At 38.2% G+C, this 22,616-nt stretch overlaps 1 long non-coding RNA gene across 2 annotated transcripts in view; it reads left to right on the top strand.

The window, feature by feature from the left end:
* LOC134735473 (uncharacterized) overlaps positions 1 to 21,163 on the top strand; it is a 303,786-nt gene extending 282,623 nt beyond the window's left edge. For both annotated transcript variants that reach the window (XR_010118623.1, XR_010118622.1), the window contains one exon: positions 21,049 to 21,163. This is a non-coding gene — a long non-coding RNA (uncharacterized lncRNA). The remainder of the gene's footprint in view (positions 1 to 21,048) is intronic.
* Positions 21,164 to 22,616: the final 1,453 nt, after the last annotated feature.

Genomic DNA, 22,616 nt, shown 5'->3' with positions numbered 1-22,616 from the left:
TGCCTGACATACATTAAGTACTCAATAAATATTTGTTAAATGCATAAATGAGTGAACAAATGATGCAGTGCCTGAAATGAAGTAAGTGCCCAATAAATGGTTTCATTATAGGATCCTCTGAGTTTCATAAGTTAGAAGATAATTATTAGTCATAAAAATGGCTGTAAAAAGAAAATACTAGAGTTCCCTTAATTTCAATACATCCCTAGTTACAGATCTTCAAATCTACAAAGTAAAATAAAAAAGCACAGTATTTTTTATTAACACACATAATAACCCACATATCATGTAACGAGTGAGCATCCCTTTTGTTAATATTTATCCCATGTGTCTAATCAACAGTAAGTCACATACCAATATTTTCTACTAGACCTAAAAGAAAACCTAGCAATTATTCTAAACAGCATGAAATTGATGATGTGGAGACAAAAAGCTTGTCATATTTGAAATCCCAGGAGTCGATCAGATTTGCCATATAATTTTTCCTTCACAATCCTTCCTGCCCATACATATTTTTTAAAAAAGATTTCTCTTTTGTAACAGTGCACAAAAATAACCATAAAAAATTCAACTGTTTCCCACAAACCAGAACTGAGGTAGCTAAGTCCCATTTATCATAGTACTGGGTAAGTTGCCAGGAGTCAAAATACATTCCAAGTACTTAACTCAAGGGGCAAGTTCAAGAGCCCACCAGATCCTCTTGAGATGTTGAGAAAATAATTAATGAGGACAATTCCTGTCATGGTTACTTTTGTTTCGGCTCATTATTCTCACTGCCGAATTAGGAAAGACATTGAACAGCTCCTCAGAAATCTAGTGTGAAGAACATTATTCTCTCAGAGCCATACATTTTTGAGTGAAGTCCTGGCCAAAAAGATGGGTCTGGATATGCCAGACAAATTTAAATTGAGACAATCTTGCTTAAATAAAAAGAGTGAGGGCCTGGACACACTGTGAGTTAGAAAATAGCTTTTGTAAGCAAGAGACCTCATGTTTCTTGCAGACAGTGGAGACTTAGCCTGAGAAAGCCTTCTCAGTTGGGAGATAAGAAACAATGAACTACACATTCCACGTACCCAGGCTTTGTCTGACGTGCAGGTGATCCAAAGTTTTATTTCAGTAAGGCTACTAAAATCTCAGACTCACAATTTTTTTATAACTGTTGTTTGTTTTTTGTCCTTCCCACTGTACTGTATGCTCTGTGAGGTTATGGACTGTCTGCATCTTGCTTGTCACTATAGCTTTGGAGGCTTCTTAGGTCCATGCCGTTATATGAAGCTCTGATGTCTCATTTAGTCCTTGGTAGGCTTGCCAAGAATCTGGGTACTAGTGCCCATCTCATTCTCCCATTTAAAAGTAATTTTTCACAATCCACAGTGGTTACAAAAGAAAAACTTGAAATTTTTCCATTAAGCTGAAGTACGGACTCTCTCTCCAATGGAGGGCATGTAATATCTTCCCCATAGGGCAGATGTGAAACTTAGTACTGTTCCAATCTCTTGTAAAAGGATCACAACTATTCTGCTTTAAGAATTGAATTTGATTTGTGAAATGTCCTTTTGGGAGCTATTTCTCTTTATATTTTATAAAGTGTTGTTTTTAAGATGTTTGAAGATCTTAGTATTAATAGAGATGAATGTTATCTTAACATGGCATGCTCTTCCACAATGGCAAGTGCAGAAGGCTCTCTAGGGATAAAGTAGAAACTCTCCTGAACAAGTGGGATTGCATGTGGACCATTCTAATGAGAAGGATGTAGGCTCAATTTAGTTTAAACACTCCTATGCTAACCTTATGGTCCAGAAATCCTATGTCTAGAAATATAACCTAGAAAAATTCTCACATAAGTCTACAATGAAGTGGTATTGTTTATGGCATTGGAGTATTACAGCCAAACTTGGTGTCTGCCACTGGGGGATGTGGTTTAGTGCACACTATGGAATATGTGCAACAATAGAAGAAATACTTAATGTTCACAGAGTAGCACAAGCAGATTTACAAAAATTAATATTGAGTGAAAAAGTTAGAAACATATCCATCATACCATGCATGTACACACACACACACACACACACACAAAATCAATATAGCTATTCCAAGAGTACAAGTAAACAAGGGCTAATTTGAAAACATTTTGGAATGAGACCCCAGGGAAGGATAATAATAACTGAAGTGAGGAAGTGAAATATTAGGTTGGTATAAATGTAATTGCAGTTTTTGCATTGTTGGAATTTGCCATTTGATCTTGGAATACATTCTTTCTTTTGTTTTATTTACTTATTTATTTTTTTAAATTTTATTATTATTATGCAGCCACAAAAAATGATGAGTTCATGTCCTTTGTAGGGACATGGATGACACTGGATTACATTCTTAAATAAATATGGCTATGTTATACAGTGTTTCAGTGGGCTTTTCTCACTTTCTGTATATTTGCTAATGACTTATTACTTGCTGTTTATTTTATGTTTATTTTAGACTATGGAAATGATGTTAGAGAAAAAGCAAATTTGGGCAATTTTCTTATTCTAGTTCAAAATGTGTCATAAAGCAGTGGCAACAACTCCCAACATCAACAATGCATTTGGCCCAGGAACTGCTACTGACCATACAATACAATGGTGGTTCGAGAAGTTTTGCAAAGGAGAGGAGAGCCTTGAAGATGAGGAGCATAGCTTGGCATTTGAAACAAATTGGAAAGGTGAAAAATATTAATAAGTTTTCACTTCGTGAGCTAAGCCAAAATTTTTAAAAATTCATTATTTTAAAGCATTGTCACCTCTTATCCAACACAACAACAAACCATTTCTTGATCCCATTGTAATGGACAACGAAAAGTGGATTTTATACGACAACCAGTGATGACCAGCTCAGTGGTTTGACTGAGAAGAGGCTCCAAAGCACTTTCCAAATCCAAACTTTTACCAAAAAAGGTCATGGTCACTGTTTGGTGGTCTGTTGCTGGTCTGATCCACTACAGCTTTCTGAGAAGTATGCTCAGCAAATCGATGAGATGCACTGAAAACTGCAATGCCTGCAGCCAGCATTGGTCAACAGAAAGCCCAATTCTCCATGACAACACCCAGCTGCACATTGCACAACCAGTGCTTCAAAAGTTGAATGAATTGGGCTACAAAGTTTTGCCTCATCCACCATATTCACCTGACCTCTTGCCAACTGACTACCACTTCTCCAAGCATCTCAACAACTTATTGCAGGGAAAACACTTCCACAACCAGCAGGATGCAGAAAATGCTTTCCAAGAGTTCATCAAGCCCCAAAACATGGATTTTTATACTGCAGGAATAAACAAACTTATTTCTCGTTGGCAAAAATGTGTTGATTGTAATTGTTCCTATTTTAATTAATAAAGATGTGTTTGAGCCTAGTTATAATTATTTAAAATTCACGGTCCACAACCACAATTATTTGTGCACCAATCTGATGAATGATAATTTTAAAAAATGAATAATAAAGTGAGAAGTGAGATGAATCTTGCATAAATAGAAATGAACTCAACCTGAATTCCTCTCCCCATCTGAAATGTTGCACACACCTGCAACACATGCACACATAAATACACACATACAGTAACTGAGAATTTCTCAGTGGTTTGAACCTCCTAAAGATAGCTGCAAGTGTCAAATACACAATCTAATGGGGGTAGGAGAGGAAGGTAGCCCAAGAAAAGCTCACTAATAAAGGTTACCTAAAATCAATCTTCTAATCTTGGCTCAGTCACTTCCTCTGTATTACATTAAATAGATTATTACACTCCCTAGGTACCAATTTTCTAAAAAATGAGCATATTAGCACCCATTGCATGGGTAGTTATTACTGAGATAACATATTTGTGAAGAACTTCACACAATGTTTGACATATAGTGGGCATTCAAATAACATCAGTGTTCTTCTTTTTTCATCTACTTCCATTCTTTTTTTCTGCTTTCTTTTTCTGCTTAAAGTGAGATACTGGCCTTTTTTTGAGTGGAAATAATAATGATCAATTTTGGAACACTCTCATATTCCATCCATTATGCTCCATATACATAATTCTATAAATTAGATGTAGCTATCCTAATGATCATGAAGCTTGATGCTAATATTATGTTTTTCCAGATGAAAAGACTGAGGCTCTGAAAGGCTAAGCAACTCAACCAAGTCTATACATTAGTCCAGGCATTACCTAGACTACAATCACATTTTCCCAACCCTCACAGAGAAACAAAAGTGTTTGAACAGTTAATTCTTTTGGGAAATAATCCTCAAACTTCAGCTACTGTCTGGCTAACAGCGTGCCATGAAATGGATACAGTACAACATTGGCATTTTTCTTATGTTTGAGTGGTTCAAAAGTGACCACGAACTGAAAAAGACATAGGATGGGAGCAATAAAAGGAAGGAAAAAATCCAACACACCTCTGCAGACACGTCGACCAATGGAATAGAATGGAGAGTCCAGAAATAAGGCCGCACACCTACAACCATCTGATCTTCGACCAAGCCGACAAAAAGAATCAATGGGGAAAGGACTCCCTATTCAACAAATAGGGAAGTAAATGGTATGCAGTAAATGGTGCTGGGGTAACTGGCTAGCCATATGCAGAAGATTGAAGCCGGACCCCTTTCTTACACCATATACAAAAATCAGCTCGATAGGCATTAAAGACTTAAATGTAAAACCCAAAACTATGAAAACCCTGGAAGACAACCTAGGCAATACCATTCTAGGCATAGGAACTAGAAAAGATTTCATGATGAAGACCCTGAAAACAATCATAACAAAAGGAAAATTGACAAATTAGATCTAATTAAACTAAAGAGCTTCTGCACAGCAAAACAAACTATCAACAGAGTAAACAGGCAACCCATAGAATGGTAGAAAATATTTGCAAACTATGTGACCAACAAAGGTCTAATATCCAGAATCTATAAGGGACTTAAACCAATTTACGAGAAAAAAGGAACAAGCTTGTTAAAAAGTGGGCAAAGGACATGAACAGACACTTTTTGAAAGAAGACATACATGCGGCCTATAAACATATGAAGAAAAGCTCACTGATCATTAGAGAAATGCAAATCAAAACCACAATGAGATACCATCTCACACCAGTCAGAATGGCTATTAGTTAAAAAGTAAAAAAAGTAGATGCTGGCAAGGTTGTGGAGAAAAGGGAAAGCTTATACCCTGTTGGTGGGAGTGTAAATTACTTCAGCCATAGTGGAAAGCTGTGTGGCAATTCCTCAAAGAGGTAAAAACAGAGCTACTGCCCCACCCATCAATCCCATTACTGGGTACATCCCCAAAGGAATATAAAGCATTCTACCATAAAGACATATGCAATATATGTTCATTGCAGCACTATTCATAATGGCAACAACATGGAATAAACCTAAATGGTCATCAATGGTAAACTGGATAAAGAAAAAGTGGTACATATACACCATGGAATACTTCACAGCTCTGAAAAAGAATGAGATCATACCCTTTGCAGAAACATGGATGGAGCTGGAGAACATCATCCTTAGCAAACTAACACAGGAACAGAAAACCAAATACTACATTGTTCTCACTTATAACTGGGAGCTAAACGATGAGAACACATGGACACATAGAAGGGAACACACACAATTGGGGCCTACTTGGCGGGGGAGGGTGGAAGGAAGGAGAGGATCAGAAAAAATAACTATTGGATACTAGGATTAATAAATGGATGATGAAATAATCTGTACAACAAGCTCCCATGACATGAGTACCTGCATAAGAAGCCTGCACATGTACCCCTGAAAGTAAAATAAAAGTTTAAATGTGTTTAAGAAATTATGAGACAATTATAAAAATATTTCCACCCTTTTCATGGGCTTAGACTGTACAGTCTCTGAGAATAAGTATTTATCCTTGGAAGCCATGTATATATTTTGTTGAGCAACTACTCATTGGTCAATCAAAGGAAGAAACAGGTTTGTCTGAAATCCACCCTGGTGGAGAGATCTTAAGGAAACTTGTTCAACATGACTCTTTCCATGTAAGAGGAAGCAATAGCCTATCAAGTGGACAGTACCTAAGAGTCCTGAGTGGGGCTCAAAACAGGGAAAGTAATGATGGCATTTGGCCAGAGGTGGGAGCAGTTTTGAGAAACACAGGAGGCTGAGGAGCAATATTCAAGCAGAAATAAGTCAGAAGCCATTTTCAAATAAGTAAATCCAAAATTTCTTCTTATGTTAGATGAAAGCTGAGATTATATTGGCAAAATCAGAATTCAATCTCAAAACCTGTGTTCATTCTATCAGACTACAGTCTTTTTCTATGATTCTTGTGACTTAAATATAGACTTTTTGATTCCAATGGTCAAGCAGACATACCGATTTCCTTATACCTGCTGAGCTTTTTCATGTCTCTCAGTTAGTTCCACATACTAGTATTAGCTTGGTGCACAAGTAATTGCGGTTTTTGCCATCACTTTTAATTATGAAAACTGCAATTACTTGTGCATCAACCTAATAGTTAACACCTTCCACTTCTACCCCATTCATCAAGATCCTGATTAAGTCCCCAACTTCCCTCTGAGGTTTGTCTCAACATAACCTAGTTGTACTGATACCTCCCATTCCAGAAATCATATCACATCACACTTCCTATTGACATCATATAGACAATTATTACTTAATGTCTGAATATGCACAAATTCCACTTAGGTTTTAAGTTTTGTGTGAATAGACATCATGTTTTACTTCTTTTGTGGATCTTATATTTCTTAGCACAGTACCAGATACATAGTAGGTACAACTGAAATATGTGATCAAGTGATGGATTACTGATATTATTATTGATAATAACAATAACCCTTAATATTTCTGAGGAAGGAATATAAAAAGCAAGCAAGACAGATTCTAAAGAGGGAATATGATAAAGAAGGAATTATTATGTTAAACTTGATAAATGAAACTGTTTAGTCGGTGTTGCGTCTTTTTTGTGTACCCCTGTCTAACAATATGTAATCAGATATAAGCACAAGACGCCCACCCCCAACTTAACATTTAGACACAATATCATTCTTTCCTATGACTCAGTTAGATTATTTGACCATTCGACTATCCAAGACTATTTATTTCAGTTTTCTTTTCCTTTTTTAACCACTTCCCTGACCTTCCCCCTTGTTTGAAATCCATGGCTTTGATATATTGTCTTCATTACTGGAAATTCTAACTCTAAATTTCCCACAGCAAATCTGTAGTTTGAGAGAGCTTCTGGGGCATTGAGATAATTTTTCCCTGTTTTCCAAAAGCCAAGTTTCTTCTCCCACATTTTCCCAAGTCCCACAGCCAATTATGACCTGAATACCTCAATGAATTCCAAGGAAAAATGCCACTTTGCTTGACTGACCTCATCGTTGGGACTGTCTTGCAAAAGGGATACTTAAACATTTGTTTTTCTTCTTTTGAGAAAATTCTGCTATTAGACCTTTTAAAATAATTTGTTATTTCTCCAATTCTTTTGAGGTACAATTTCAAAAGTTTGTTTTAAAATATTACCCTTCCTAGATTTCACCAGTTTCTTTCTTTGTATTTAGGAGACTTGAAAAGAGTAACTTCATTAAGACAATGGAGGGAGTGTAGAGTCAAGGATCAGACCCATTTTATGATGAATTTTGAAGGGTCTGGCATGGTTTACCTACATGAGTAGTTGGGGTTTTGATTACAGAACATTGGTCATCAATTCTGGTGTGCATCCAAATGACCTATGGACATCTTTCAAGAATCTCTGTGTCTTGCCCATCCCCCTGGGATAGACTTAAAAGAACTCTGTACTGCATCAGGTAATAATTTATCCTTCTTAAGAAAACAGGTGGGTTCAATAAACTGTGACCATTGTTCTTAACTCACCCAGATCTCTGTGCCCTCCTGCTGAAAATCAACAAGATGCTACAATAAGAGAGAACATATAATGTTTGCAGAGTTCCCATTTCAAACTTTTTAGCTCTATTCAGAATTATGAGTGCTCATTGTTTTAGGTTTCTATTAAGAGAAAAACAGGTCCCTCAGAGTAAAGAATGAGGTAAGAGCATTATGATATAATATTCTCGTTATTTCTGGCTATATGTACAAGCGTATAGACCTCTCCAACATACCAAGAACAGTTTTTCTTTTTCTTTTAATTTTAAGTTCTGGGATACATGTGCAGGATGTGCGGTTTTTTACATAGGTAAACGTGTGCCATGGTGGTTTGCTGCACCTATCAACCTGTCACCTAGGTATTAAGCCACACATGCACTAGCTATTTATCTTGATGCTCTCCCTTCCCCACTACAGGCCCAAGTGTGTGTTGTTACCCTCCATGTGCCAAGAATAGTTTTTCAATTGCCCATTGCTCTCCCTCCACCAACAGAATTTGGTTGTCAGCTGCAAGAGAAACTCGTCTGGGTGCACTTCATTACTAAGGAATCCAGGCCTGCTCAGGGTTCAGCACTGTCCTTACTTATATCAGCAGTCTGGAAAGATTTAGGTGTCATTTGTTTGTTAATACCTGGTTTAAATAAGGGGAAAAAAAGAAACAACAGAACCATTTGGTTTCTGCTCTGTGCTGACTCAAAACTTGTGTTTCAATAGCAAAGATTCAGTGAGACCTAGCTCTGGAGGGTCTCATTTAGATATTATGCTAGCAGGTCTAGGGTGTGGCCAGGATGTTTGAATTTTAAAAATCTCCACAGGTGATTCAAATATGTGCCAAAGGCTTAAAAGTTCTGCCTAAAATCACTTGAGAAGGTTGTCCTAAGGTGTGCTATCTTGTCTTCTTTTCCGGGGCTGTCTGGTAAAGGAGTATGCAGAGAGTACTGTCACTCACCAGACTGCACTCCATTTCACAATCACCTTTGAAACCCTTCTATGTGCAGGTATTGTGCCAAGTGTTGGGAGTATCCAGAGCCCTTGCTCTCCTGGAGTCTATAGTCTACTACCTTTCTCTTACACTAGGGCAGTGAATAAAAGAGGTCTGGATTTCTACTTACTCCTAGGTGTGAATCTGTGCTCTGCTACTTAATAACAAGCCATCAAACCTCTGGGACCTTGGCTTCCTCATCAGTAAAAGCAAGGATTATAAGACTTTAACAGCATTGTTGTAATATATAAATTGTGTACATAAATAATATAGTCTTGTGCTTATGATCTGATTACACATTGTTAAACAGGGGTACACAAAAAAGACGCAACACCCACTAAAAAGTTTATCAAGTTTAACATAATAATTCCTTCTTTATCATATTCCCTCTTTAGAATCTGTCTTGCTTGCTTTTTATATTCCTTCCTCAGAATATTAAGGGTTATTGTTATTATCAATAATAATATCAGTAATCCATCACTTGATCACATATTTCAGTTGTACCTACTATGTGTCTGGTACTGTGCTAAGAAATATAAGATCCACAAAAGAAGTAAAACATGATGTCTATTCACACAAAACTTAAAACCTAAGTTGTGTACATAAATATGCTCTGCATGTGAAAGTATAAAGTATTATTTCTATTGACTCTCATACAGATTCCTTTTCCCCCCTTTTTGTTTTTGATTTTCTCTTTACTTTAGTCAAAAACATTTTACCAAGTTGAACTCCATCTTTGACTCACCATGCAGACTACAGCAAAGGAGTTATTATTTGGAGCTAGTTTCTTTATCTTGCTAAAGCGGGTATCACATTCTGGAAATGCTACAAGAATAATTTGTTTTTTAATGAAAAAGTCTTAGGTAGCAATAGCATTTGATGCCACTGTGATCCTACCATAAATCTACCTTTGTGATCTCAGAAACTTACTTTGGGCTGCATTAGACCTGGCTTTGGAAACTTTTTATTGGGTGTGAATTGTGTTCAGTGCAGGAATAGCCAATTTTGCTAGCTTCCCATCTTGTAAAAGTCACTCATCTCATTTGCATGATTTCCTTAGTTTTATGCTGCAGAGTTCCCAGGAAGATGGGGAAGATATTACAATGCTGCTTTGATACGGATGTTATTTGTTACAAATCCAAGAGTCATGGAGTCAAGAAAGATAAAGATCAGAGAGAAGATAGACAGTTAATTTTGCCATGCTAACCTTCATCTAAGATCTCCTTCACTTTATATCCCTTCTACAGCAATTGGCACATTCTAATTTGTATTCAAGTTACACATTGTATTAGTTTTGTGTTGCTACATTAATAGATTACCACAAACTCACTGGTTTAAAACAGCACAAAGTTTGTTAGCTTATAGTTCTGGGGGTGAAAAATGTGACATGGGTGTCACTTGGCTCAGATCAAGATGTGAGCAGGGCTGAGTTCTCTCTTGGAAAATTTTCTAGGGGAAAATTCGTTTTCTTGCTTCTTCCAGCTTTTCAGGCTGCCCACATTCCTTGGCTCATGGGCCCCTTTCATCTTCAACACTAGCAATATTATATTTCTCTGACCATTTACATCTTTCTTTGCTTATACATAGTCTCTCATTTTAAAGAATCATGTGATTATGGTGGACCCACCCAGATAATCCAGGATAGTCTCTCCCATCACAAGATGCTTAACTTTAATCACATCTGCAAAGTACTTTTTGCCATGTAAGGTGATACATTCACAGGTTCCTGAGTGGAGGGCACAAACATCTTTAAGATGGCTATCAATCTGCTGAACACATGTATATATGTCTTATTTCTTTTTATTAGATTGTAAACTCCTTGGAGCCTCAAATCTGTGTCCGATGTATTGTTGTATTCCTCACAGTATCTATCCAAGTCTACTGCTTACAACAAAGGTTTAGATTACAGCATTTGCTCAATGCGTCGGAAGAACTGAAGCAATTTCAAAGATTCATTCGAGAAAATGGCATACTCGTGGGACTTTAAAAATCCCTGAAAGAATGATTTTTGAAATATTTCCAAATCTACTGAAAAATTCCTGAACACTTAAATAATTTTATAAGTATATGATTACAAAAATTATTGTTTATTTTTGGTGCTTATACATGACTATAGGTATGTAACCATATCACATATTCCAGGATGCTCTGATGGTGTTACTTTCCAGCTGGATTTCCTGCTATCGGTAGAATTCATGCCTTAGTGTTTTGCAGCGATGGTAAGTACAAGTCAACAATTGGAAAACAGGTGCCATCGGAAAGACTCAGCACTGCATATCAGATGTCAGTCACAGAAGGGTCAGGGGGAAATTAAACATTACAGGGCTGGTTTGAGTTCTTTCCTTGGGCAGTTAACTTGCTGATAATTTTTCAAAGTTCATATCTAGTAGAATTGAATGTGATGTGTGGCTAGACTCCCCAAAAAAGTGGCTTTTGAGAAACATGTCTTATACAGTTTGTATCACAAAGAGTTCTGCAAGTTGTGCAAGGCAGCCTTTGGAATCTACAGCTGGCAAAAGAAATAAATATTTCCGTATTGCATTTAGCAATTGCTATGTATTAAGGCAATTTTGTTTAAAAATTATTAAGGGCTTTGTAGCACAAAAACACTGTTAAATTATACAGAAAGGATTCAATGTAGGAGATGGGGGTAGACTGGGGGATATTAGATATGCAAGCGCAGATGGTCTTGATTGACTCAAGAACACACCAGAGCCAAGCAGAAATATATGTTTTGCGTGGTTCCATATGCTGTAAAGAAAATTGCCCCAGCATCTTTCCTGTAAGAAAGTATGAAGAGGGAAGAGAAGGGGCAAGAATAAGATCATGTAGGGAAAGGTGAAGCAGAAATAACAGCAGCATATGTAGCAGATGTCTGGCCGACAGGAGCCAGGCAGGGAGGCAGGAGAACCAAATTTCTTCCCTGGCACGGGGGTGACTGAAGAGAGGAGGGATCTTCTGGGCCAAGGCTCAGGAGCACTGGGTGGAGGTCTGTTTTGTGGATAGTTGCCTTGCAATGTAGGTGTAACTCCCGAACCACCTTGCCTGGTTTGGCATAAAGACTGTTCTCCCATGAGGAATAGGTGCTTCTAATCCACCCAATTCCTTCCTTTTCCACAAAAATTCAAGACATTTGAGAAGAACCTGGACAACCTCAGTTACTCTGAACTCTATTCTGAGCTTTTTACAGGACTTAACTCACACTACCCTTGCAAGAACACTACTGTGAGGTAGGTTTTGGAGTGTTTCCCTCTTTTATAGATGAGGAAACCTAAGCACAAAGAGGTTCAGGAACTGGCCCAAGGTCATACAGCTAGTTGATATTGGGGCCAGGATTTGAAATCAGGCAATTTTGTTCCATGGTGCCTGCTTTTAACTCTTACCTCCCTTCATCAACACACTATGGACTGCTATCTTTAAACAAATGAGCCCCTTGAAAGCCGTGATTGCAGATTTTCATATTTATAGTCTTCACAGAACCTGTCGGAGCACCAACCCACAAAATAGATATTTCATTTTAGTAAATGAATTATTTACTTAGGTTTCAATGTCTTTTGTCAGAAAGTGGAAAAAGCCCTACTCTTGTGTTTTAGTTAGTGGGGATGCATTGTAAGGGGAATAAAGGAGGACAGGGTATAACCTCAAGAACTCCACGGTCAAACTTACAGAGGACTGGGCAGCTGGTCAGAATGCATCGGTTCCTCTAACATCTCAGCTGTGGTGGTGCATGGCAACCCCCATTGATACTCTGCCATGTTCATGGTTCAGTTTCCCCTCTGCCTTGTTCTCTACCTATTTTCTCTTTGAAACCTTCTACCGCTAATAAATTTTTCTACTCTCTCTCCTTCCTTCCATGTCATAACTTCTGCTTGAGAATTAAATCTGCAACCTATGGGTTGTGCTTCCTTCAGGCTTCTACCCCCTGTTTGCACCTTCTATCTTATTTCATTTATCTCCCAAATTCTTTCCCACTACTGACTCTGAGTTTGTACCTCTCTCAGTCAGATCTCTCCATGAGAGATGTGATGGTATCAGTCATTCCATTATGTTACTGAGTGGAGTTTTCCAGCTGGACTTCTTGTGGTTCTTGCTCAGTCTGTGGATGCTGCATTTGGATTGGCCATGCATTATCTGGACAGAGATATTGCAACCAGAGTTGAAGGGTAAGGAGTGAAGATTATAAGACATAAAGTGCAGCAATCTGTGAATGGAGAACCACCCTGAAGGGAGCCGTGGTCTCAGCAGAGACTCCAAGGTTTCTCAGAAGGATACATTACTTGGCGTGTCTAGTAGAGTCAAATTCGTAAGAGTGGACAAAGTTACAGCCTTAAGAGTGTTTGAAAGTCCATGAGAATGTGGTATTCCCAGTGCGCAGTGTGAAATAATGAGGCGAGCCTTGCAAAGAATGCTCAGTGTCTTAGACTTTAAAATTGTGCTAAACCTGCTTTGAAAGTGTTGAAATAAAGCTTAGATGATTTATCCTTCTTCAAGACTCATTTATATAGTCAATCAAACTTCAAAACATAGGAAAAAATGCAAACCAAAAGCCTACAACAAATTATACATATATAAGGGTTCCAGTTGCCAAGAATATATGTATTTTTGTTTTTGTTTTAAATCACAATCCAATAATAAACCTAATATTCAGTCTTGGCAAAATATGAGTCAAACTCATTTACAAAGCTTAGAAAATACAGAAATAGTTACAAAGAACATTTTTTTTTGTCACAATCTTAAATTTGTAATCCCTTGTTCCCTTTCAGAATGCCATATGGAAAGGAAACAACATTTTAAACGGGTTTTTGAAGAACTGCAGTTGACATGAATACCAAAAACCTTCACAAAACCACCAAATACTTGGCTAGCATTGAGTCTATTGGAGATTTTTAAAAGTCTGAAAACAAATTGTTATGTTAAAAGAAAAAGTCTTCAGACCATGGCTGACCTATCAACTGACCAATAACTTTCCTCACGGAGTATTTACATCACTCAGTCTTCAGAACTAGCAACTTCCCTAATCAAACAGCATTTCCCCAGTGCTTGGGAATGGCCCAGTGTATTGCTTCACCTTCCTTGAAACAGGGATGCACTATGTCTGGCCTGGCCAACTATCCAAACCACTTTTCTATATATCAAGAATCCAAAATAATTCCAGCAGACACTAAAGTACAATGTCAATTTGCCTATTCCCATCTCACATATCTTCCTAGGAAATTGAGATCAACACAGAATGCATGACATTTTTGCTCAAACATGGACCTTGGCAGATGTCTCAGAAATGCAGGAATGGATATACCGCTAGCTATAGTGCTAAATGAAACATCTTTTATATTGGTCATTGGTATACAATTATAAAGTGAATAATAAAGACAAAGGAGGTTTATGTTTGAGATTATAGCTTGAACCTGTTTGAAAAGGCTTCTAGATTTAAGAATATCGTGAATTCAAACAGGTAGGCAATATGGCATTACTGTAATAGGGATACAAAGAGCTTTCCTGGAGCCATAGTTCCTGTAAAATTTTCAAATGAAACATCTTTGCATTTCAAACTCCAAGTCAGCAGTTTCAGTAAAATTGTGTATGTCAAAAGAAAATATATCAACGGTGGGTTCATATTCTGATTTCCTTGGACTTTGCAGTGGTGATAATTAAGCTGTTCTCTCTAGAATGCTGGCCAAGGCTGAAAAATACTTATTATAGAATTTCAGATGGTAACAAAGCCTGCTTGGTTTATTCATAACAAGTGCTATGAGGTTTGAAAAAATGGCACTTAAACTGCATGGAGAAAAATGGGGCATCTTTCTGAACATCAGTGGAGATATCTGAAAACACTTTGCTGTTCCTCAACCTGAGGTCACGTGTGTACATTAGACCTTGTTCTACCTTTTGTGAAAAGATCTATTTGTCTTTGGGGCACAAAGGGAATAAGCCAGATAAATATCTGATGGTCACTCACATCCTCTGACTGCATGGCAGCTGCCCAGGGTTGAACTTCCCTTCTACTCATGCATCCGCTGATGAAAGCTCGGGCTCAGCAGCTGTTCAGAGGACAGGAAGGCTAGGGCTACTGTCAGGTCCTGACTCTGCTCAGTCATTCAAGCAGCAGCCTTGCCTCACATGACTCATTGCCCTACATCTAGGGGTTGGAAGTACCACGCTCTGTTGGCCTGCTGTGCAACTGACATTTCCAGCATCAACATCTTTTGGAGCCTAGCTGCATTTTATCTGATTAAGGATTTTGGTGAGGTGAGAAGCTACAAGCTAAAGCTGGTGCCTAATAAATAATAGGGTCCACAAATGTTTGTGGAAGAGTACATGAAGTTGATGTGATGACTATTAGTTAGTAAGTCTAGAGGGGAAAGGAACTTACTTCTAGGGGGAAAACATTCCTTGTAATAGTTAATAGTGTGAAGCCTTGGATAAAGATGGATAGCATAAAGACATTTATTAAATATGGCAAAAGATAGTGGGGAGGCAGCTGAGCAGTAATGTGGGGGTGGCAGTAAGAATGGCAATGGGTGGAATGTTTCCAGGGATAAACTTCATTCTACTTCACGGCTACCTCTGTTGCCCCAATCAACTCTCATCTTGGACTAAGCAAAAACCCCCATCATGGAGGGGAGCAGTGGAAGTAGATAAGTGAATCCCTCTCCATTCTGCATTCTTCCCAACTGCGTGACAAAGTGTTCTGGAAATACAGATACATGTATTTTCAACTCTCTAATAGCTGCCAGGGTAGCAGATAATAATTTACCTTATTTTATATTTTGCAGCTAGATTACCTGTCAAGGCCTCTTTTCAACTTTATCAACCCATTAATTTATAGCTCTTTGTGCTGTAGAGAGTGTTCCTTTCATTTTGCTCATTTGTATTCCTCATAGCATGCTGGTTTCTCAGAACTTATTTCTACCTAGCAGATGAAATTGGGCCTGGAGAATTTTGGTGAATTGAGCAATTCATCTCAATAAACAGGATAGGACCAGAGAGTAAGCTTAGAAGTTTTTGGAACACATGCTGTTGTAGAAGCCACTAGGCCCCGAAAGAGTCTGCTCATCTGAGTATCTACTTTTTATTTCATTTGTATTCATTTAAGATCTTTTGCTTGTGTGATCCCTCTGGCCTGTGGTTATTTTGAAGTGGAGTTCTATTTTTTTTTGAGATGGAGTTTCGCTCTTGTTGCCCACACTGGAGTGCAGTGGCAGGATCTTGGCTGACTGCAACCTCCGCCTCCTGGGTTCAAGTGATTCTCCTGCCTTAGCCTGCCGAATAGCTGGGATTACAGGCATGCGCCACCACGCCCAGCTAATTTTGTATTTTTAATAGAGATGGAGTTTCTCCACGTTGGTCAGGCTGGTCTCAAACTCCAGACCTCAGCTTATCCGCCCGCCTCGGCCTCCCAAAGTGCTGGGATTACAGGTGTGAGCCACTGTGCCCAGCCTTATTCTTTTTAAGCTTGACAGAGCGGCTGCTTTAAGATAATAAAGTATGTTCTGTTATGTAATTGTTGCTGAAGAAGAGACACAGGACTGGAAGCCAGGAGTTTTGTGCCATACATAAGCCCATGACTTGAGTGAAGCCTCGGGTGCCTTAGCTTGTCCATCTGTAATCTCTGCTTCTCTGAACCTCACAGGGATATTATGTGGCCCAAATAAAATCAAATTATTTTGGCCTACTTGGACTTGATGAACTCTGAGTTCTCTTCCAGTTCTGAAATGCTATAGCTTTTTACTGTGGGTGAAGGTTGAAAAAGACAGCACAACGGAGATTTTTAGAGGATCTACATTTTTTATTTCTACCAGTAAACGAGTGATGACAGTTCTTCAGCTCCTATCTTATCCTTGTCAAATAACAGTCATTTTATTCCTAGAGATATATTAGGATAAAAATCATTGATTTTCTCAGTCTAGCTACCAATGGTGTATGCTATGTTTGAGGATTTGACACAGTATCTTGGGTAATTCCTTACTTTCTACAGGACAAATGTAGTTGTCTCTGTTTCTCAGTGTTAGTTACTTCTTTCTCTACTTTCCTCTTTTATTCCCTCTCACCCTATGAACTTTCTCTGTTCCTCTCTCAGTTTGAGTTGACCTATGAGTTCCATTGTCTACAGATCATTGACCTCTTAGTTCAAATTCTTACCACATGGGGCCAGGCGCAGTGGCTCACGTCTGTAATCCCAGCACTTTGGGAGACTGAGGCGGGTGGATCACGAGGTCAAGAATTTGAGACCAGCCTGGCCAACATGGTGAAACCCTGTCTCTACTAAAAATGCAAAAACTAGCCGGGCATGGTGGCATGTGCCTGTAATCTCAGCTACTCAGGAGGCTGAGGCAGGAGAATTGCTTGAATCACTGGGAGGTGGAGGTTGCAGTGAGCCGAAATCATGCCATCGCACTCCAGCCTGGGTGGCAGAGCAAGACTCTGTCTCAAAACAAATAAAAAAACAAAAAACAAATTTTTACCAGATAGAATCTGGGCTACTCACCCAAGTCTTTGGATGCCTCTTCCTTTTGGTTTAGGAGTCTATCCTGGTTAAAATCTGAGGGAAAGAGGACATGAGTAGAAGACACAAATATGGGCTTCTACTCAGGGGCCATAAATAGGGCAGGTCTACTTCAGTTTACAACCCATAATAAAAGAGCTCCTCTGTAAAATTCAATACCTCTATCTGGTTATAGATGACAAATATTGTGTTTTGAGCACATGTTATATTTGGAGTCAGGAAGTCTTTGTTCATGATCCTGGTTATGCCTCTTACAATCTATGTGAATTTTTTATTAACAGTTTACTTTGTAGGGGAAGAGGATAAAATTAACACCTTCTATCCACTTCACAGAAGTGTGTAAATAATGTGCAAAAAATTTATATTTGTGAATTTAGATAATGTTATGCATTTTAATGTTTTTAAATTCATGCTATCTTCTACGATAAAATATAAAATCATACTCTATGCTCTTAACCCTTGTTTGATTGTTCAAATTACTTCTCCCACATACACACGCAGATCAAGGAGGCTTCCTCTGAAGGCACATCTAAAGTGCACTTGGATTGTAGCTCCATCTTTTGCTTTATTATGCTTTTCAGCACTTACAGTACATGACATTATATCATATTTTTGTGTGTTTACAAGTTTATATTATGTTGCTGTTATTGGAAGTTGAACTCCTATAGGGCTGTGCTCTTCATTTCTGTATCCTCAGTGCTTTGTCTATGGCATATAGAAGAGGCTTAAAAATATTTGTGGCATTAATACATTAATCTAATAAATAACGATTGTTGAATTCTCTGTCTGCCTCTGGTTCTATTCTTGAGCCCAAGTGAAGTATTTTGCAGAAATATCAGTATGGACTAAGGTGGCAAATAATTCTACAGTCAGCCAGGGTTCAAATTCTATCTACCAGTTCCATCTCCAACTGAAAAGTGTATGGTTATTACTCACTCTTCTTGTGCTTCATGGTCTGGTGGCAAGCAATCAGAATTCATACCCTACACATACAGTGTATGATAAGATTTCTCTTTTCAACCAGAGCAAAGCTATTTTCCATGGGGAAAATAGCAGGCGTAAGTCTTTGGTCAGGGCATGAGTATTTTATTTTCTGGTTTTTGACAGGCATGTGTAGAGAGAAGAACATGAAGGGAAATGAAAGCCATGTTGTCACATGTAGGCTGCTCTAGAAATGAAGCAAAGCAAATACTGTCCTGTCTTGAGAATTTGCCACTGTCTGAACAACATGGCTTTTTTGCCATCTAGGACCAGATGTCTTAGAAGACCGGTGCTATGAAAATCATTCCTAAATTCACACACACACATACACACACACACACACACACACACACGAAAAAATAACCAGAAAAATCTAAACTCCATGAGGTGAAATGTATCCAAGGAACATCTGAATGTCAATCTTATTCATCCATGATAGTTTTTTCTTCTAACTCAAAGCAGATGCCAATCATATTTTATGAGTTCCTGTGACATGTTTCAACACAAGAGATATACTAAAATGTGTTTTTAAAACACCTAAATAAGAAAGTGATTTTCCTGTAAAAGGAAAAGAAAAACATATTCATTGGATACAAGAGAGTGTTTCTCTCCTGCACTTCCTTTTGCAGCTCCATTGAATTTTTTTTTGCCTGCTAGGAGCTAGATTTGTGGAGGTCATATAGATTTCAGCAAGCAGTGTGTAGAGCCATCAGTCTCTGCCCTGGTTGGAGAATTTACTCCAAAGCATTTACTACTTCTCAGCTCCCACATGGATTGACATTGCACAAATTCCTGCAAAGATTATTGCCATATATTTAATTATCGACGTGGCTGATATTCCTTACACATTGCACAACAGTTTGTGAAAGAGAGTTCCAGAGTTTGCAGTGCATGAGCCAAAGAGTCTGTGTGCTACCATAGCTGGGTCTGAAAGATGACTGCACTTTCACCTGAGTTCTGAGGAGAGCAGAAGGACTGGGAAGAGTCCACAAGTACATGGAGATTTTTTCTTCATTGGATTACAGATCTCTTTGGCAATAGTAAACTTGAGAATACATCAGGAGATCAAGGCTCTTTCATATCTTCTCCCCAGGTATAGGAAGGGAATACTTATGTAAATGGATAAGGAGGATTATATATCCCAAGAGATTCCTACCTGCCAATAAACAGTCCTGGTTTTCTCAGGGGTATTCTGCTTGATAGTTACAGCATAACATACTAGCTTCATATAGTTATTGATTTAAGCATAGGTGGTTCCTAGGAGATCTTACTTGTTTATGGGTTCTACCCCATGGGGATAAAAAGCCAGTGCACCAGCAGGATTGCTCTTTATAATATGCAACTTAGAGCAAGCAATGCCACTTGACAAGGGATGCTTTTTGTGTTATTAGGTCACGTTTCTGGAATGGAGTTTATTCTAAGAGTGTTATTCAAAATATGTAACAATCATAATGGCAGAGGCACATCAATCAAAAGAAGTGCCTAACCAATAAGAATGGTCAGCCCCCATCCCCAAGAAAAACCCAGGGGGTCATACCATGATGGGCAGGTAGACATCAACTGTGTTTATTCCCCACAAACAGCTCAGCTCTTCTAAACTCCTAGATCTTACCTTAATATAACCAATCTATACTAGAGCCCCCTGATCAGACATTGCAGATGTGTGGTCTTTAAAAATATTTGATTGCATTTATCCTTAAAATTACTCAACATTAAAAATTCAGCTAGCATAGATAACTGAAGTAGTTTCTCACCTTTTTCCCCAGATAGTCTCATTAAAGATTAACTAACTCTTGGAAATATATATATATATATATATATATATACACATACCACTTGGACATATCTCATACTAATTTTCCTTTATCAGGATGTGGGTATATTAGTCTGTTCTTGCACTGCTATAAAGAAATACCTGAGACTGGGTAATTTATAAAGATACGAGGTTTCATTGGTTCATGATTCTCCAGGCTGTACAGGAAGCAAAGCTGGAGAAGCCTCAAAAAACTTACATTGATGGTGGAAGGCAAAAAGGAAGCATGCACATCTCACATGGTCAGAGCAAAAGGAAGAGAGAGAAGGGGGAGATGCTACACACTTTAAAACAACCAGATCTTATGAGAACTCACTCACTATCACAAGAACAGCAAGGGGGAAATCCACCCCCATAATCCAATCACCTCCCACCAAGCCCCTCCTCCAACACTGGGGATTACAATTTGACATGAGATTTGGGTGGGGACACAGACCCAAACCATATCAGTAGGTATAGCCTCAGCTTAGGATGTGACTTCAATTTGCTGCTCACTTAGGCTTCTGAACACAGGCTCCCTTTCCCCCTTTGAGACTGTGACATACTTAGGATTTCCCTTTTACATACACTTTGGCACTATTAGACTCATTACTTTACCATTTATTATCCTTCCTCCCTTCAATCGTGTCAAATGTCCCCACGATTTGCCACTGTGTCCTTTATATAATTATAATTTTAATTAATTCATTCATTCTTTTTATTGATACAGAGTCTCACCCTATCGCCCAGGCTAGAGTGCAGTGGCGTGATCATGGCTCACTGCAGTCTTGACCTTCCAGGCTCAAGGGATCCTCCCACCTCAGTCTCTGAGTAGCTGAAAATACAGGCACATACCACCACACCTGGCTAATTTTTGTATTTTTTTTTTTTTTGTAGAAATGAGGTTTCACCATGTTTACCAGTCTGGTCTCCACCTCCTGAGCTCAAGTGATCTGCCTGCCTTGGCCTCCTAAAGTGCTGGGATTACAGGCGTGAACCACCTCATCCAGCTTATAATTATAAACTACTGAAACCATTGATTGATTGACTGATTTATTGGCTTACCAGTTGTCATTGAGTGTACTAGAACTGAATTAGACTATTAGATTAAGAAATATTTATTTGACTTGTTTCTTTGTATCTCTGCTAAAAGTTTTCTTCAAGAAGGGTGTCAGAATGCTTCAAAAATAAAGAAAAAAAGTAAAAGAAGAAAGAACAGAGAGACAAAATCCTATCGATAGTAAAAGTACATCTTGTTTACTTGCACCAAGTTTCTAAAATTTCGGCCTTCTAAATGGCTTAAAATCTCTGCTCCTCGTCTTTTCTGTCTGTTTGTATTTATTTTCCCCTCTCTTTCCCTCAACCAGAGTCTCATCATTCTTGTATTTTATTTGTGTACTTTTTCTTATGCCCCAGGGTCACTGATTTGTGCCTGACCTTTCCGATGAATCTGGAAATATTTGAGAGACAGAAGGAAGTAGTGAAGTGGCTGTACAGACTCACCTTAGGCACTCCTTCCTACAACACCTCTATGCAAGATGATGGAAGGCCATCCCCACTCCATCCATTTACTTCCCGGTTGCTTGTTGTATACTCCTTTCGCTTTAAATTTGTCTCAATGCTGACTTCATCTATATGTAAAAAATATTTTGGAAGGGGAAAGGGGGCACCAACTCTTTCCATGCCCCATTTTCCATCTTGTTCCCAGCCAACTTACAGTGGTACTGCTGCCATTTCAGTGGAGACAGATGTTTCCTCTTCCTCAAATGTTTAGTGTTGCTACAAGATATGGGTCTTTTTTTATATGTTATGTCATTTCCCCAGGAAGGCTTCCCTAGACATCTCAGAGCATTAAACATATAGCATTAAAATATAGTTTTGCAACTGGGCTGTTTCACTGAACGTAAGCTCTTTGAGATCAGAATTTATTTCATTGTGTTATTACTTTTAAAATCTCTTTCCCTACATGTATTCCGGAGCTCAGCTTATCACAGTTTCTTATTAAATATTTTGGTGAATGTATGAATGAATTAATTTTTCAAAAAGAGAATGGGGTGTGAACATTTTTTAACAGTTCAGTAAAGCTCTTTGTACCTTGATCATAGGATTTTTTTTTTTCTTGTTTGGAAGATTGGGGTTGAGGAAAAGGGTAAACCCCAGTTGTCTATCAGCTGTGTGGGGTTAGTTTGAAGAATCCAAGAAATAATGAAAAGGAAGTTCATGGAAACTCATAATATAAAATGTGAAGTTATATGTTAATTGAGATTCTCCCTTATGGGAAAGGGTCAAGAGGATTTGAGAGAAAGACAGTAAATGATCATTTTTCATTCCTCTTGGTTACAAATATAACTGAATAAACTATAAAGCAATAAAAGTTATGTCAATACATTTTCTCCAAGTAATTTTAAAGCCCTATTTTTGCATTTTTACCAGAAGCTAAGAAAATTCAAATTTTCAGGTGAGGC

This window comes from Symphalangus syndactylus, chromosome 21 (genome assembly GCF_028878055.3).
Source record: "Symphalangus syndactylus isolate Jambi chromosome 21, NHGRI_mSymSyn1-v2.1_pri, whole genome shotgun sequence".
In the NCBI taxonomy this organism is placed as follows: domain Eukaryota; kingdom Metazoa; phylum Chordata; class Mammalia; order Primates; family Hylobatidae; genus Symphalangus; species Symphalangus syndactylus.
This window is presented reverse-complemented; position numbering and strand designations above follow the sequence as displayed.